Consider the following 17,573-nt stretch of genomic DNA (forward strand, 5'->3'; position numbering starts at 1 on the left):
TGTTTGGAAATGGAATTTTTGCAAATAATGCTTCATAAGTGAAGTGAAGTCCATCGCCTCAACCACTCGGCCACCTCATCTTTCTGGCACAAATAAAGAAGGGTTTTCTGGACACCACTTGTCATATTTTAAATCAATTCTTTATACATTGTTGGTTCTGTTCTCAGCAATATCACAGGCTTGTTAGCAAGTCCACTTTCAAGTGAGCCTTTGCTTAAGGAACATTTATTTTACTTTAAACGTAACCTATATTTGTAAACTACTTCACCATCATGTTGATCCATCACAAATGACAAAAAATCATAACATACACTTCTGGCCAATGACATGACTTCTACTATAACAGTAATGGTAGATTTTCACTAATGTGTGCCTATGTATGTCTTGAATGAAAAGTATTATTCATTGAAGTAGATTTCTTAATTAAACTAGTTTATTTTTGACATTTGAGTGTCAGCTTCACTTATGAACTATATTTGTGAACTACTACACAATCATGTTGATCCATCACAAATGACAAAAAATCATAGCAAACACATCTGGCCAATGACATGACTTCTACTATAACAGTAATGGTAGATTTTCACTAAATGTGTGCTATGTATGTCTTGAATAAAAAGTATTGTTCATTGAAGTAGATTTCTTAATTGAACTAGTTTATTTTTGACCTTTGAGTGTCAGCTTCACTTATGAAGCATTATTTGCAAAAAATCCATTTCCAAGCCGACGAGGATGGGATTTGAACCCATGCGTGCAGTGCATAATGGATTAGCAGTCCATCGCCTTAACCACTCGGCCACCTCGTCTTTCTGCACAAGTAGAGAAGGGTTTTCTGACACCACATGTCATATTTTAAATCAATTGTTTTATATATTGTTGGTTGTGTTCTCAGCAATATCCACAGGCTTGTTAGCAAGTCCACTTTCAAGTGAGCCTTTGCTTAAAGAACATTTATTTTACTTTAAACGTAACCTATATTTGTAAACTACTTCACCATCATTTTGATCTATCACAAATGACAAAAAATCATAACATAGACATCTGGCCAATGACATGACTTCTACTATAAGAGTAATGGTAGCTTTTCACTAAATGTGTGCTATGTATGTCTTGAATGAAAAGTATTGTTCATTGAAGTAGATTTCTTAATTGAACCTAGTTTATTTTTCACATTGAGTGTCAGCTTCACTTATGAAGCATTATTTGCAAAAATTCCATTTCCAGCAAACAATTCCAAAACCGACGAGGATGGGCTTTGAACCCATGCGTTGCAGAGTGAAGTGAAGTGAAGTCCATCGCCTCAACCACTCGGCAACCTCGTCTTTCTGGCACAAATAAAGAAGGGTTTTCTGACACCACTTGTCATATTTTAAATCAATTCTTTATACATTGTTGGTTCTGTTCTCAGCAATATCACAGGCTTGTTAGCAAGTCCCACTTTCAAGTGAGCCTTTGCTTAAAGAACATTTATTTTACTTTAAACGTAACCTATATTTGTGAACTACTACACCATCATGTTGATCCATCACAAACGACAAAAAATCATAACATACACATCTGGCCAATGACATGACTTCTACTATAACAGTAATGTTAGATTTTCACTAAATGTGTTCTATGTATGTCTTTAATGAAAAGCATTGTTCATTGAAGTAGATTTCTTATTTGAACTAGTTTATTTTTGACATTTGAGTGTCAGCTTCACTTATGAAGCATTATTTGCAAAAATTAAATTTCCAAGCAAACAATTCCAAGTTGACAAGGATGGGATTTGAACCCATGCGTGCAGAGCACAATGGATTAGCAGTCCATCGCCTAAACCACTCGGCCACCTCATCTTTCTGGCACAAGTAGAGAAGGGTTTTCTGACACCACTTGTCATATTTTAAATCAATTCTTTATACATTGTTGGTTGTGTTCTCAGCAATATCACAGGCATGTTAGCAAGTCCACTTTCAACTGAGCCCTTTGCTTAAAGAACATTTATTTTACTTTAAACGTAACCTATATTTGTAAACTACTCACCATCATTTTGATCCATCACAAATGACAAAAAATCAAAACATAGACATCTGGCCAATGACATGACTTCTACTATAAGAGTAATGGTAGATTTTCACTAAATGTGTGCTATGTATGTCTTGAATGAAAGTATTATTCATTGAAGTAGATTTCTTAATTAAACTAGTTTATTTTTGACATTTGAGTGTCAGCTTCACTTATGAACCTATATTTGTGAACTACTACACAATCATGTTGATCCATCACAAATGACAAAAAATCATAGCAAACACATCTGGCCAATGACATGACTTCTACTATAACAGTAATGGTAGATTTTCACTAAATGTGTGCTATGTATGTCTTGAATGAAAAGTATTGTTCATTGAAGTAGATTCTTAATTGAACTAGTTTATTTTTGACATTTGAGTGTCAGCTTCACTTATGAAGCATTATTTGCAAAAATTCCATTTCCAAGCAAACAATTCCAAACCGACGAGGATGGGCTTTGAAACATGCGTGCAGAGCACAATGGATTAGCAGTCCACCGCCTTACCACTCGGCCACCTCGTCTTTCTGGCACAAACAAAGAAGGGTTTTCTGACACCACTTGTCATATTTTAAATCAATTCTTTAAACATTGATGGTTGTGTTCTCATCAATATCACAGGCTTGTTAGCAAGTCCACTTTCAAGTGAGCCTTTGCTTAAAGAACATTTATTTTTACTTTAAACGTAACCTATATTTGTGAACTACTACACCATCATGTTGATCCATCACAAATGACAAAAAAATCATAACATACACATCTGGCCAATGACATGACTTCTACTATAACAGTAATGGTAGATTTTCACTAAATGTGTGCTATGTATGTCTTGAAAGAAAAAGTAATTGTTCATTGAAGTAGATTTCTTAATTGAACTAGTTTATTTTTGACATTTGAGTGTCAGCTTCACTTATGAACCTATATTTGTGAACTACTACACAATCATGTTGATCCATCACAAATGACAAAAAAACTCATAAGATATACATCTGGCCAATGACATGACTTCTACTATAATAGTAATGGTAGATTTTCACTAAATGTGTGCTATGTATGTCTTGAATGAAAACTATTGTTCATTGAAGTAGATTTCTTAATTGAACTAGTTTATTTTTGACATTTGAGTGTCAGCTTTACTTATGAAGCATTATTTGCAAAAAATCAATTTCCAAGCAAACAATTCCAAGTCGACGAGGATGGGCTTTTGAACCCATGCGTGCAGAGCACAATGGATTGTGCTCTGCATGCATGGGTTCAAATCACATCCTCATCGGTTTGGAATTGTTTGCTTGGAAATGAATTTTTGCAATAATGCTTCATAAGTGAAGTGAAGTGAAGTCCATCGCCTCAACCACTCGGCCCACCTCGTCTTTCTGGCACAAATAAAGAAGGGTTTTCTGACACCACTTGTCATATTTTAAATCAATTCTTTATACATTGTTGGTTCTGTTCTCAGCAATATCACAGGCTTGTTAGCAAGTCCACTTTCAAGTGAGCCTTTGCTTAAAGAACATTTATTTTACTTTAAACGTAACCTATATTTTGTGAACTACTTCACCATCATTTTGATCCATCACAAATGACAAAAAATCATAACATAAGACATCTGACCAATGACATGACTTCTACTATAAGAGTAATGGGTAGCTTTTCACTAAATGTGTTCTATGTATGTCTTTAATGAAAAGCATTGTTCATTGAAGTAGATTTCTTAATTGAACTAGTTTATTTTTGACATTTGAGTGTCAGCTTCACTTATGAAGCATTATTTGCAAAAATTAAATTTTCCAAGCAAACAATTCCAAGTCGACGAGGATGGGATTTGAACCCATGCGTGCAGAGCACAATGGATTAGCAGTCCATCGCCTTAACCACTCGGCCCACCTCATCTTTCTGCACAAGTAGAGAAGGGTTTTCGGACACCAATTGTCATATTTTAAATCAATTCTTTATACATTGTTGGTTGTGTTCTCAGCAATATCACAGGCATGTTTAGCAAGTCGACTTTCAAGTGAGCCTTTGCTTAAAGAACATTTATTTTACTTTAAACGTAACCTATATTTGTAAACTACTTCACCATCATTTTGATCCATCACAAATGACAAAAAATCAAAACATAGACATCTGGCCAATGACATGACTTCTACTATAAGAGTAATGGTAGATTTTCACTAAATGTGTGCTATGTATGTCTTGAATGAAAAGTATTGTTCATTGAAGTAGATTTCTTAATTGAACTAGTTTATTTTTGACATTTGAGTGTCAGCTTCACTTATGAAGCATTATTGCAAAAATTCCATTTCCAAGCAAACAATTCCAAACCGACGAGGATGGGCTTTGAACCCATGCATGCAGAGCACAATGGATTGTGCTCTGCATGCATGTGTTCAAAGCCCATCCTCGTCGGTTTGGAATTGTTTGTTTGGAAATGGAATTTTTGCAAATAATGCTTCATAAGTGAAGTGAAGTCCATCGCCTCAACCACTCGGCCACCTCATCTTTCTGGCACAAATAAAGAAGGGTTTTCTGACACCAACTTGTCATATTTTAAATCAATTCTTTATACATTGTTGGTTGTTCTGTTCTCAGCAATATCACAGGCTTGTTAGCAAGTCCACTTTCAAGTGAGGCCTTTGCTTAAGGAACATTTATTTTACTTTAAACGTAACCTATATTTGTAAACTACTTCACCATCATGTTGATCCATCACAAATGACAAAAAATCATAACATACACTTCTGGCCAATGACCATGACTTCTACTATAACAGTAATGGTAGATTTTCACTAAATGTGTGCTATGTATGTCTTGAATGAAAAGTATTATTCATTGAAGTAGATTTCTTAATTAAACTAGTTTATTTTTGACATTTGAGTGTCAGCTTCACTTATGAACCTATATTTGTGAACTACTACACAATCATGTTGATCCATCACAAATGACAAAAAATCATAGCAAACACATCTGGCCAATGACATGACTTCTACTATAACAGTAATGGTAGATTTTCACTAAATGTGTGCTATGTATGTCTTGAATAAAAAGTATTGTTCATTGAAGTAGATTTCTTAATTGAACTAGTTTATTTTTGACCTTTGAGTGTCAGCTTCACTTATGAAGCATTATTTGCAAAAAATCCATTTCCAAGCCGACGAGGATGGGATTTGAACCCATGCGTGCAGTGCATAATGGATTAGCAGTCCATCGCCTTAACCACTCGGCCACCTCGTCTTTCTGGCACAAGTAGAGAAGGGTTTTCTGACACCACTTGTCATATTTTAAATCAATTGTTTATATATTGTTGGTTGTGTTCTCAGCAATATCACAGGCTTGTTAGCAAGTCCACTTTCAAGTGAGCCTTTGCTTAAAGAACATTTATTTTACTTTAAACGTAACCTATATTTGTAAACTACTTCACCATCATTTTGATCTATCACAAATGACAAAAAATCATAACATAGACATCTTGGCCAATGACATGACTTCTACTATAAGAGTAATGGTAGCTTTTCACTAAATGTGTGCTATGTATGTCTTGAATGAAAAGTATTGTTCATTGAAGTAGATTTCTTATTGAACTAGTTTATTTTTCACATTTGAGTGTCAGCTTCACTTATGAAGCATTATTTGCAAAAATTCCATTTCCAAGCAAACAATTCCAAACCGACGAGGATGGGCTTTGAACCCATGCGTGCAGAGTGAAGTGAAGTGAAGTCCATCGCCTCAACCACTCGGCAACCTCGTCTTTCTGGCACAAATAAAGAAGGGTTTTCTGACACCACTTGTCATATTTTAAATCAATTCTTTATACATTGTTGGTTCTGTTCTCAGCAATATCACAGGCTTGTTAGCAAGTCCACTTTCAAGTGAGCCTTTGCTTAAAGAACATTTATTTTACTTTAAACGTAACCTATATTTGTGAACTACTACACCATCATGTTGATCCATCACAAACGACAAAAAATCATAACATACACATCTGGCCAATGACATGACTTCTACTATAACAGTAATGTTAGATTTTCACTAAATGTGTTCTATGTATGTCTTTAATGAAAAGCATTGTTCATTGAAGTAGATTTCTTATTTGAACTAGTTTATTTTTGACATTTGAGTGTCAGCTTCACTTATGAAGCATTATTTGCAAAAATTAAATTTCCAAGCAAACAATTCCAAGTTGACAAGGATGGGATTTGAACCCATGCGTGCAGAGCACAATGGATTAGCAGTCCATCGCCTAAACCACTCGGCCACCTCATCTTTCTGGCACAAGTAGAGAAGGGTTTTCTGACACCACTTGTCATATTTTAAATCAATTCTTTATACATTGTTGGTTGTGTTCTCAGCAATATCACAGGCATGTTAGCAAGTCCACTTTCAACTGAGCCTTTGCTTAAAGAACATTTATTTTACTTTAAACGTAACCTATATTTGTAAACTACTTCACCATCATTTTGATCCATCACAAATGACAAAAAATCAAAACATAGACATCTGGCCAATGACATGACTTCTACTATAAGAGTAATGGTAGATTTTCACTAAATGTGTGCTATGTATGTCTTGAATGAAAAGTATTATTCATTGAAGTAGATTTCTTAATTAAACTAGTTTATTTTTGACATTTGAGTGTCAGCTTCACTTATGAACCTATATTTGTGAACTACTACACAATCATGTTGATCCATCACAAATGACAAAAAATCATAGCAAACACATCTGGCCAATGACATGACTTCTACTATAACAGTAATGGTAGATTTTCACTAAATGTGTGCTATGTATGTCTTGAATGAAAAGTATTGTTCATTGAAGTAGATTTCTTAATTGAACTAGTTTATTTTTGACATTTGAGTGTCAGCTTCACTTATGAAGCATTATTTGCAAAAATTCCATTTCCAAGCAAACAATTCCAAACCGACGAGGATGGGCTTTGAAACCATGCGTGCAGAGCACAATGGATTAGCAGTCCACCGCCTTAACCACTCGGCCACCTCGTCTTTCTGGCACAAACAAAGAAGGGTTTTCTGACACCACTTGTCATATTTTAAATCAATTCTTTAAACATTGATGGTTGTGTTCTCATCAATATCACAGGCTTGTTAGCAAGTCCACTTTCAAGTGAGCCTTTGCTTAAAGAACATTTATTTTACTTTAAACGTAACCTATATTTGTGAACTACTACACCATCATGTTGATCCATCACAAATGACAAAAAAATCATAACATACACATCTGGCCAATGACATGACTTCTACTATAACAGTAATGGTAGATTTTCACTAAATGTGTGCTATGTATGTCTTGAAAGAAAAGTATTGTTCATTGAAGTAGATTTCTTAATTGAACTAGTTTATTTTTGACATTTGAGTGTCAGCTTCACTTATGAACCTATATTTGTGAACTACTACACAATCATGTTGATCCATCACAAATGACAAAAAAATCATAAGATATACATCTGGCCAATGACATGACTTCTACTATAATAGTAATGGTAGATTTTCACTAAATGTTTGCTATGTATGTCTTGAATGAAAACTATTGTTCATTGAAGTAGATTTCTTAATTGAACTAGTTTATTTTTGACATTTGAGTGTCAGCTTTACTTATGAAGCATTATTTGCAAAAAATCAATTTCCAAGCAAACAATTCCAAGTCGACGAGGATGGGCTTTGAACCCATGCGTGCAGAGCACAATGGATTGTGCTCTGCATGCATGGGTTCAAATCACATCCTCATCGGTTTGGAATTGTTTGCTTGGAAATGGAATTTTTGCAAATAATGCTTCATAAGTGAAGTGAAGTGAAGTCCATCGCCTCAACCACTCGGCCACCTCGTCTTTCTGGCACAAATAAAGAAGGGTTTTCTGACACCACTTGTCATATTTTAAATCAATTCTTTATACATTGTTGGTTCTGTTCTCAGCAATATCACAGGCTTGTTAGCAAGTCCACTTTCAAGTGAGCCTTTGCTTAAAGAACATTTATTTTACTTTAAACGTAACCTATATTTGTGAACTACTTCACCATCATTTTGATCCATCACAAATGACAAAAAATCATAACATAGACATCTGACCAATGACATGACTTCTACTATAAGAGTAATGGTAGCTTTTCACTAAATGTGTTCTATGTATGTCTTTAATGAAAAGCATTGTTCATTGAAGTAGATTTCTTAATTGAACTAGTTTATTTTTGACATTTGAGTGTCAGCTTCACTTATGAAGCATTATTTGCAAAAATTAAATTTCCAAGCAAACAATTCCAAGTCGACGAGGATGGGATTTGAACCCATGCGTGCAGAGCACAATGGATTAGCAGTCCATCGCCTTAACCACTCGGCCACCTCATCTTTCTGGCACAAGTAGAGAAGGGTTTTCGGACACCAATTGTCATATTTTAAATCAATTCTTTATACATTGTTGGTTGTGTTCTCAGCAATATCACAGGCATGTTAGCAAGTCGACTTTCAAGTGAGCCTTTGCTTAAAGAACATTTATTTTACTTTAAACGTAACCTATATTTGTAAACTACTTCACCATCATTTTGATCCATCACAAATGACAAAAAATCAAAACATAGACATCTGGCCAATGACATGACTTCTACTATAAGAGTAATGGTAGATTTTCACTAAATGTGTGCTATGTATGTCTTGAATGAAAAGTATTGTTCATTGAAGTAGATTTCTTAATTGAACTAGTTTATTTTTGACATTTGAGTGTCAGCTTCACTTATGAAGCATTATTTGCAAAAATTCCATTTCCAAGCAAACAATTCCAAACCGACGAGGATGGGCTTTGAACCCATGCATGCAGAGCACAATGGATTGTGCTCTGCATGCATGTGTTCAAAGCCCATCCTCGTCGGTTTGGAATTGTTTGTTTGGAAATGGAATTTTTGCAAATAATGCTTCATAAGTGAAGTGAAGTCCATCGCCTCAACCACTCGGCCACCTCATCTTTCTGGCACAAATAAAGAAGGGTTTTCTGACACCACTTGTCATATTTTAAATCAATTCTTTATACATTGTTGGTTCTGTTCTCAGCAATATCACAGGCTTGTTAGCAAGTCCACTTTCAAGTGAGCCTTTGCTTAAGGAACATTTATTTTACTTTAAACGTAACCTATATTTGTAAACTACTTCACCATCATGTTGATCCATCACAAATGACAAAAAATCATAACATACACTTCTGGCCAATGACATGACTTCTACTATAACAGTAATGGTAGATTTTCACTAAATGTGTGCTATGTATGTCTTGAATGAAAAGTATTATTCATTGAAGTAGATTTCTTAATTAAACTAGTTTATTTTTGACATTTGAGTGTCAGCTTCACTTATGAACCTATATTTGTGAACTACTACACAATCATGTTGATCCATCACAAATGACAAAAAATCATAGCAAACACATCTGGCCAATGACATGACTTCTACTATAACAGTAATGGTAGATTTTCACTAAATGTGTGCTATGTATGTCTTGAATAAAAAGTATTGTTCATTGAAGTAGATTTCTTAATTGAACTAGTTTATTTTTGACCTTTGAGTGTCAGCTTCACTTATGAAGCATTATTTGCAAAAAATCCATTTCCAAGCCGACGAGGATGGGATTTGAACCCATGCGTGCAGTGCATAATGGATTAGCAGTCCATCGCCTTAACCACTCGGCCACCTCGTCTTTCTGGCACAAGTAGAGAAGGGTTTTCTGACACCACTTGTCATATTTTAAATCAATTGTTTATATATTGTTGGTTGTGTTCTCAGCAATATCACAGGCTTGTTAGCAAGTCCACTTTCAAGTGAGCCTTTGCTTAAAGAACATTTATTTTACTTTAAACGTAACCTATATTTGTAAACTACTTCACCATCATTTTGATCTATCACAAATGACAAAAAATCATAACATAGACATCTGGCCAATGACATGACTTCTACTATAAGAGTAATGGTAGCTTTTCACTAAATGTGTGCTATGTATGTCTTGAATGAAAAGTATTGTTCATTGAAGTAGATTTCTTAATTGAACTAGTTTATTTTTCACATTTGAGTGTCAGCTTCACTTATGAAGCATTATTTGCAAAAATTCCATTTCCAAGCAAACAATTCCAAACCGACGAGGATGGGCTTTGAACCCATGCGTGCAGAGTGAAGTGAAGTGAAGTCCATCGCCTCAACCACTCGGCAACCTCGTCTTTCTGGCACAAATAAAGAAGGGTTTTCTGACACCACTTGTCATCTTTTAAATCAATTCTTTATACATTGTTGGTTCTGTTCTCAGCAATATCACAGGCTTGTTAGCAAGTCCACTTTCAAGTGAGCCTTTGCTTAAAGAACATTTATTTTACTTTAAACGTAACCTATATTTGTGAACTACTACACCATCATGTTGATCCATCACAAACGACAAAAAATCATAACATACACATCTGGCCAATGACATGACTTCTACTATAACAGTAATGTTAGATTTTCACTAAATGTGTTCTATGTATGTCTTTAATGAAAAGCATTGTTCATTGAAGTAGATTTCTTATTTGAACTAGTTTATTTTTGACATTTGAGTGTCAGCTTCACTTATGAAGCATTATTTGCAAAAATTAAATTTCCAAGCAAACAATTCCAAGTTGACAAGGATGGGAATTGAACCCATGCGTGCAGAGCACAATGGATTAGCAGTCCATCGCCTAAACCACTCGGCCACCTCATCTTTCTGGCACAAGTAGAGAAGGGTTTTCTGACACCACTTGTCATATTTTAAATCAATTCTTTATACATTGTTGGTTGTGTTCTCAGCAATATCACAGGCATGTTAGCAAGTCCACTTTCAACTGAGCCTTTGCTTAAAGAACATTTATTTTACTTTAAACGTAACCTATATTTGTAAACTACTTCACCATCATTTTGATCCATCACAAATGACAAAAAATCAAAACATAGACATCTGGCCAATGACATGACTTCTACTATAAGAGTAATGGTAGATTTTCACTAAATGTGTGCTATGTATGTCTTGAATGAAAAGTATTATTCATTGAAGTAGATTTCTTAATTAAACTAGTTTATTTTTGACATTTGAGTGTCAGCTTCACTTATGAACCTATATTTGTGAACTACTACACAATCATGTTGATCCATCACAAATGACAAAAAATCATAGCAAACACATCTGGCCAATGACATGACTTCTACTATAACAGTAATGGTAGATTTTCACTAAATGTGTGCTATGTATGTCTTGAATGAAAAGTATTGTTCATTGAAGTAGATTTCTTAATTGAACTAGTTTATTTTTGACATTTGAGTGTCAGCTTCACTTATGAAGCATTATTTGCAAAAATTCCATTTCCAAGCAAACAATTCCAAACCGACGAGGATGGGCTTTGAAACCATGCGTGCAGAGCACAATGGATTAGCAGTCCACCGCCTTAACCACTCGGCCACCTCGTCTTTCTGGCACAAACAAAGAAGGGTTTTCTGACACCACTTGTCATATTTTAAATCAATTCTTTAAACATTGATGGTTGTGTTCTCATCAATATCACAGGCTTGTTAGCAAGTCCACTTTCAAGTGAGCCTTTGCTTAAAGAACATTTATTTTACTTTAAACGTAACCTATATTTGTGAACTACTACACCATCATGTTGATCCATCACAAATGACAAAAAAATCATAACATACACATCTGGCCAATGACATGACTTCTACTATAACAGTAATGGTAGATTTTCACTAAATGTGTGCTATGTATGTCTTGAAAGAAAAGTATTGTTCATTGAAGTAGATTTCTTAATTGAACTAGTTTATTTTTGACATTTGAGTGTCAGCTTCACTTATGAACCTATATTTGTGAACTACTACACAATCATGTTGATCCATCACAAATGACAAAAAAATCATAAGATATACATCTGGCCAATGACATGACTTCTACTATAATAGTAATGGTAGATTTTCACTAAATGTTTGCTATGTATGTCTTGAATGAAAACTATTGTTCATTGAAGTAGATTTCTTAATTGAACTAGTTTATTTTTGACATTTGAGTGTCAGCTTTACTTATGAAGCATTATTTGCAAAAAATCAATTTCCAAGCAAACAATTCCAAGTCGACGAGGATGGGCTTTGAACCCATGCGTGCAGAGCACAATGGATTGTGCTCTGCATGCATGGGTTCAAATCACATCCTCATCGGTTTGGAATTGTTTGCTTGGAAATGGAATTTTTGCAAATAATGCTTCATAAGTGAAGTGAAGTGAAGTCCATCGCCTCAACCACTCGGCCACCTCGTCTTTCTGGCACAAATAAAGAAGGGTTTTCTGACACCACTTGTCATATTTTAAATCAATTCTTTATACATTGTTGGTTCTGTTCTCAGCAATATCACAGGCTTGTTAGCAAGTCCACTTTCAAGTGAGCCTTTGCTTAAAGAACATTTATTTTACTTTAAACGTAACCTATATTTGTGAACTACTTCACCATCATTTTGATCCATCACAAATGACAAAAAATCATAACATAGACATCTGACCAATGACATGACTTCTACTATAAGAGTAATGGTAGCTTTTCACTAAATGTGTTCTATGTATGTCTTTAATGAAAAGCATTGTTCATTGAAGTAGATTTCTTAATTGAACTAGTTTATTTTTGACATTTGAGTGTCAGCTTCACTTATGAAGCATTATTTGCAAAAATTAAATTTCCAAGCAAACAATTCCAAGTCGACGAGGATGGGATTTGAACCCATGCGTGCAGAGCACAATGGATTAGCAGTCCATCGCCTTAACCACTCGGCCACCTCATCTTTCTGGCACAAGTAGAGAAGGGTTTTCGGACACCAATTGTCATATTTTAAATCAATTCTTTATACATTGTTGGTTGTGTTCTCAGCAATATCACAGGCATGTTAGCAAGTCGACTTTCAAGTGAGCCTTTGCTTAAAGAACATTTATTTTACTTTAAACGTAACCTATATTTGTAAACTACTTCACCATCATTTTGATCCATCACAAATGACAAAAAATCAAAACATAGACATCTGGCCAATGACATGACTTCTACTATAAGAGTAATGGTAGATTTTCACTAAATGTGTGCTATGTATGTCTTGAATGAAAAGTATTGTTCATTGAAGTAGATTTCTTAATTGAACTAGTTTATTTTTGACATTTGAGTGTCAGCTTCACTTATGAAGCATTATTTGCAAAAATTCCATTTCCAAGCAAACAATTCCAAACCGACGAGGATGGGCTTTGAACCCATGCATGCAGAGCACAATGGATTGTGCTCTGCATGCATGTGTTCAAAGCCCATCCTCGTCGGTTTGGAATTGTTTGTTTGGAAATGGAATTTTTGCAAATAATGCTTCATAAGTGAAGTGAAGTCCATCGCCTCAACCACTCGGCCACCTCATCTTTCTGGCACAAATAAAGAAGGGTTTTCTGACACCACTTGTCATATTTTAAATCAATTCTTTATACATTGTTGGTTCTGTTCTCAGCAATATCACAGGCTTGTTAGCAAGTCCACTTTCAAGTGAGCCTTTGCTTAAGGAACATTTATTTTACTTTAAACGTAACCTATATTTGTAAACTACTTCACCATCATGTTGATCCATCACAAATGACAAAAAATCATAACATACACTTCTGGCCAATGACATGACTTCTACTATAACAGTAATGGTAGATTTTCACTAAATGTGTGCTATGTATGTCTTGAATGAAAAGTATTATTCATTGAAGTAGATTTCTTAATTAAACTAGTTTATTTTTGACATTTGAGTGTCAGCTTCACTTATGAACCTATATTTGTGAACTACTACACAATCATGTTGATCCATCACAAATGACAAAAAATCATAGCAAACACATCTGGCCAATGACATGACTTCTACTATAACAGTAATGGTAGATTTTCACTAAATGTGTGCTATGTATGTCTTGAATAAAAAGTATTGTTCATTGAAGTAGATTTCTTAATTGAACTAGTTTATTTTTGACCTTTGAGTGTCAGCTTCACTTATGAAGCATTATTTGCAAAAAATCCATTTCCAAGCCGACGAGGATGGGATTTGAACCCATGCGTGCAGTGCATAAAGGATTAGCAGTCCATCGCCTTAACCACTCGGCCACCTCGTCTTTCTGGCACAAGTAGAGAAGGGTTTTCTGACACCACTTGTCATATTTTAAATCAATTGTTTATATATTGTTGGTTGTGTTCTCAGCAATATCACAGGCTTGTTAGCAAGTCCACTTTCAAGTGAGCCTTTGCTTAAAGAACATTTATTTTACTTTAAACGTAACCTATATTTGTAAACTACTTCACCATCATTTTGATCTATCACAAATGACAAAAAATCATAACATAGACATCTGGCCAATGACATGACTTCTACTATAAGAGTAATGGTAGCTTTTCACTAAATGTGTGCTATGTATGTCTTGAATGAAAAGTATTGTTCATTGAAGTAGATTTCTTAATTGAACTAGTTTATTTTTCACATTTGAGTGTCAGCTTCACTTATGAAGCATTATTTGCAAAAATTCCATTTCCAAGCAAACAATTCCAAACCGACGAGGATGGGCTTTGAACCCATGCGTGCAGAGTGAAGTGAAGTGAAGTCCATCGCCTCAACCACTCGGCAACCTCGTCTTTCTGGCACAAATAAAGAAGGGTTTTCTGACACCACTTGTCATATTTTAAATCAATTCTTTATACATTGTTGGTTCTGTTCTCAGCAATATCACAGGCTTGTTAGCAAGTCCACTTTCAAGTGAGCCTTTGCTTAAAGAACATTTATTTTACTTTAAACGTAACCTATATTTGTGAACTACTACACCATCATGTTGATCCATCACAAACGACAAAAAATCATAACATACACATCTGGCCAATGACATGACTTCTACTATAACAGTAATGTTAGATTTTCACTAAATGTGTTCTATGTATGTCTTTAATGAAAAGCATTGTTCATTGAAGTAGATTTCTTATTTGAACTAGTTTATTTTTGACATTTGAGTGTCAGCTTCACTTATGAAGCATTATTTGCAAAAATTAAATTTCCAAGCAAACAATTCCAAGTTGACAAGGATGGGATTTGAACCCATGCGTGCAGAGCACAATGGATTAGCAGTCCATCGCCTAAACCACTCGGCCACCTCATCTTTCTGGCACAAGTAGAGAAGGGTTTTCTGACACCACTTGTCATATTTTAAATCAATTCTTTATACATTGTTGGTTGTGTTCTCAGCAATATCACAGGCATGTTAGCAAGTCCACTTTCAACTGAGCCTTTGCTTAAAGAACATTTATTTTACTTTAAACGTAACCTATATTTGTAAACTACTTCACCATCATTTTGATCCATCACAAATGACAAAAAATCAAAACATAGACATCTGGCCAATGACATGACTTCTACTATAAGAGTAATGGTAGATTTTCACTAAATGTGTGCTATGTATGTCTTGAATGAAAAGTATTGTTCATTGAAGTAGATTTCTTAATTGAACTAGTTTATTTTTGACATTTGAGTGTCAGCTTCACTTATGAAGCATTATTTGCAAAAATTCCATTTCCAAGCAAACAATTCCAAACCAACGAGGATGGGCTTTGAACCCATGCGTGCAGAGCACAATGGATTGTGCTCTGCATGATTGGGTTCAAAGCCCATCCTCGTCGGTTTGGAATTGTTTGTTTGGAAATGGAATTTTTGCAAATAATGCTTCATAAGTGAAGTGAAGTCCATCGCCTCAACCACTCGGCCACCTCGTCTTTCTGGCACAAATAAAGAAGGGTTTTCTGACACCACTTGTCATATTTTAAATCAATTCTTTATACATTGTTGGTTCTGTTCTCAGCAATATCACAGGCTTGTTAGCAAGTCCACTTTCAAGTGAGCCTTTGCTTAAGGAACATTTATTTTACTTTAAACGTAACCTATATTTGTAAACTACTTCACCATCATGTTGATCCATCACAAATGACAAAAAATCATAACATACACTTCTGGCCAATGACATGACTTCTACTATAACAGTAATGGTAGATTTTCACTAAATGTGTGCTATGTATGTCTTGAATGAAAAGTATTATTCATTGAAGTAGATTTCTTAATTAAACTAGTTTATTTTTGACATTTGAGTGTCAGCTTCACTTATGAACCTATATTTGTGAACTACTACACAATCATGTTGATCCATCACAAATGACAAAAAATCATAGCAAACACATCTGGCCAATGACATGACTTCTACTATAACAGTAATGGTAGATTTTCACTAAATGTGTGCTATGTATGTCTTGAATGAAAAGTATTGTTCATTGAAGTAGATTTCTTAATTGAACTAGTTTATTTTTGACATTTGAGTGTCAGCTTCACTTATGAAGCATTATTTGCAAAAATTCCATTTCCAAGCAAACAATTCCAAACCGACGAGGATGGGCTTTGAAACCATGCGTGCAGAGCACAATGGATTAGCAGTCCACCGCCTTAACCACTCGGCCACCTCGTCTTTCTGGCACAAACAAAGAAGGGTTTTCTGACACCACTTGTCATATTTTAAATCAATTCTTTAAACATTGATGGTTGTGTTCTCATCAATATCACAGGCTTGTTAGCAAGTCCACTTTCAAGTGAGCCTTTGCTTAAAGAACATTTATTTTACTTTAAACGTAACCTATATTTGTGAACTACTACACCATCATGTTGATCCATCACAAATGACAAAAAAATCATAACATACACATCTGGCCAATGACATGACTTCTACTATAACAGTAATGGTAGATTTTCACTAAATGTGTGCTATGTATGTCTTGAAAGAAAAGTATTGTTCATTGAAGTAGATTTCTTAATTGAACTAGTTTATTTTTGACATTTGAGTGTCAGCTTCACTTATGAACCTATATTTGTGAACTACTACACAATCATGTTGATCCATCACAAATGACAAAAAAATCATAAGATATACATCTGGCCAATGACATGACTTCTACTATAATAGTAATGGTAGATTTTCACTAAATGTGTGCTATGTATGTCTTGAATGAAAACTATTGTTCATTGAAGTAGATTTCTTAATTGAACTAGTTTATTTTTGACATTTGAGTGTCAGCTTTACTTATGAAGCATTATTTGCAAAAAATCAATTTCCAAGCAAACAATTCCAAGTCGACGAGGATGGGCTTTGAACCCATGCGTGCAGAGCACAATGGATTGTGCTCTGCATGCATGGGTTCAAATCCCATCCTCATCGGTTTGGAATTGTTTGCTTGGAAATGGAATTTTTGCAAATAATGCTTCATAAGTGAAGTGAAGTGAAGTCCATCGCCTCAACCACTCGGCCACCTCGTCTTTCTGGCACAAATAAAGAAGGGTTTTCTGACACCACTTGTCATATTTTAAATCAATTCTTTATACATTGTTGGTTCTGTTCTCAGCAATATCACAGGCTTGTTAGCAAGTCCACTTTCAAGTGAGCCTTTGCTTAAAGAACATTTA

At 34.8% G+C, this 17,573-nt stretch overlaps 10 non-coding genes across 10 annotated transcripts; all 10 read right to left on the reverse strand.

Moving 5' to 3' along the window:
* Positions 1-724: 724 nt before the first annotated feature.
* On the reverse strand, positions 725-806 carry TRNAS-GCU (transfer RNA serine (anticodon GCU)). Its single transcript has one exon. It is a non-coding gene; the product is annotated as a tRNA-Ser (tRNA).
* Positions 807-1,756: 950 nt separating this feature from the next.
* Positions 1,757-1,838, reverse strand: TRNAS-GCU (transfer RNA serine (anticodon GCU)). Its single transcript has one exon. It is a non-coding gene; the product is annotated as a tRNA-Ser (tRNA).
* Positions 1,839-3,857: 2,019 nt separating this feature from the next.
* TRNAS-GCU (transfer RNA serine (anticodon GCU)) lies at positions 3,858-3,940 on the reverse strand. The gene has a single exon. It is a non-coding gene; the product is annotated as a tRNA-Ser (tRNA).
* A 1,259-nt stretch (positions 3,941-5,199) lies between these two features.
* On the reverse strand, positions 5,200-5,281 carry TRNAS-GCU (transfer RNA serine (anticodon GCU)). The gene has a single exon. It is a non-coding gene; the product is annotated as a tRNA-Ser (tRNA).
* A 947-nt stretch (positions 5,282-6,228) lies between these two features.
* Positions 6,229-6,310, reverse strand: TRNAS-GCU (transfer RNA serine (anticodon GCU)). Its single transcript has one exon. It is a non-coding gene; the product is annotated as a tRNA-Ser (tRNA).
* A 2,015-nt stretch (positions 6,311-8,325) lies between these two features.
* Positions 8,326-8,407, reverse strand: TRNAS-GCU (transfer RNA serine (anticodon GCU)). Its single transcript has one exon. It is a non-coding gene; the product is annotated as a tRNA-Ser (tRNA).
* A 1,254-nt stretch (positions 8,408-9,661) lies between these two features.
* TRNAS-GCU (transfer RNA serine (anticodon GCU)) lies at positions 9,662-9,743 on the reverse strand. The gene has a single exon. It is a non-coding gene; the product is annotated as a tRNA-Ser (tRNA).
* A 947-nt stretch (positions 9,744-10,690) lies between these two features.
* TRNAS-GCU (transfer RNA serine (anticodon GCU)) lies at positions 10,691-10,772 on the reverse strand. The gene has a single exon. It is a non-coding gene; the product is annotated as a tRNA-Ser (tRNA).
* Positions 10,773-12,787: 2,015 nt separating this feature from the next.
* TRNAS-GCU (transfer RNA serine (anticodon GCU)) lies at positions 12,788-12,869 on the reverse strand. The gene has a single exon. It is a non-coding gene; the product is annotated as a tRNA-Ser (tRNA).
* A 2,283-nt stretch (positions 12,870-15,152) lies between these two features.
* On the reverse strand, positions 15,153-15,234 carry TRNAS-GCU (transfer RNA serine (anticodon GCU)). Its single transcript has one exon. It is a non-coding gene; the product is annotated as a tRNA-Ser (tRNA).
* Between the last annotated feature and the right edge of the window lie 2,339 nt (positions 15,235-17,573).

Source organism: Taudactylus pleione, unplaced genomic scaffold, assembly GCF_031769625.1.
Source record: "Taudactylus pleione unplaced genomic scaffold, aTauple2 ptg000100l, whole genome shotgun sequence".
NCBI lineage: Eukaryota > Metazoa > Chordata > Amphibia > Anura > Myobatrachidae > Taudactylus > Taudactylus pleione.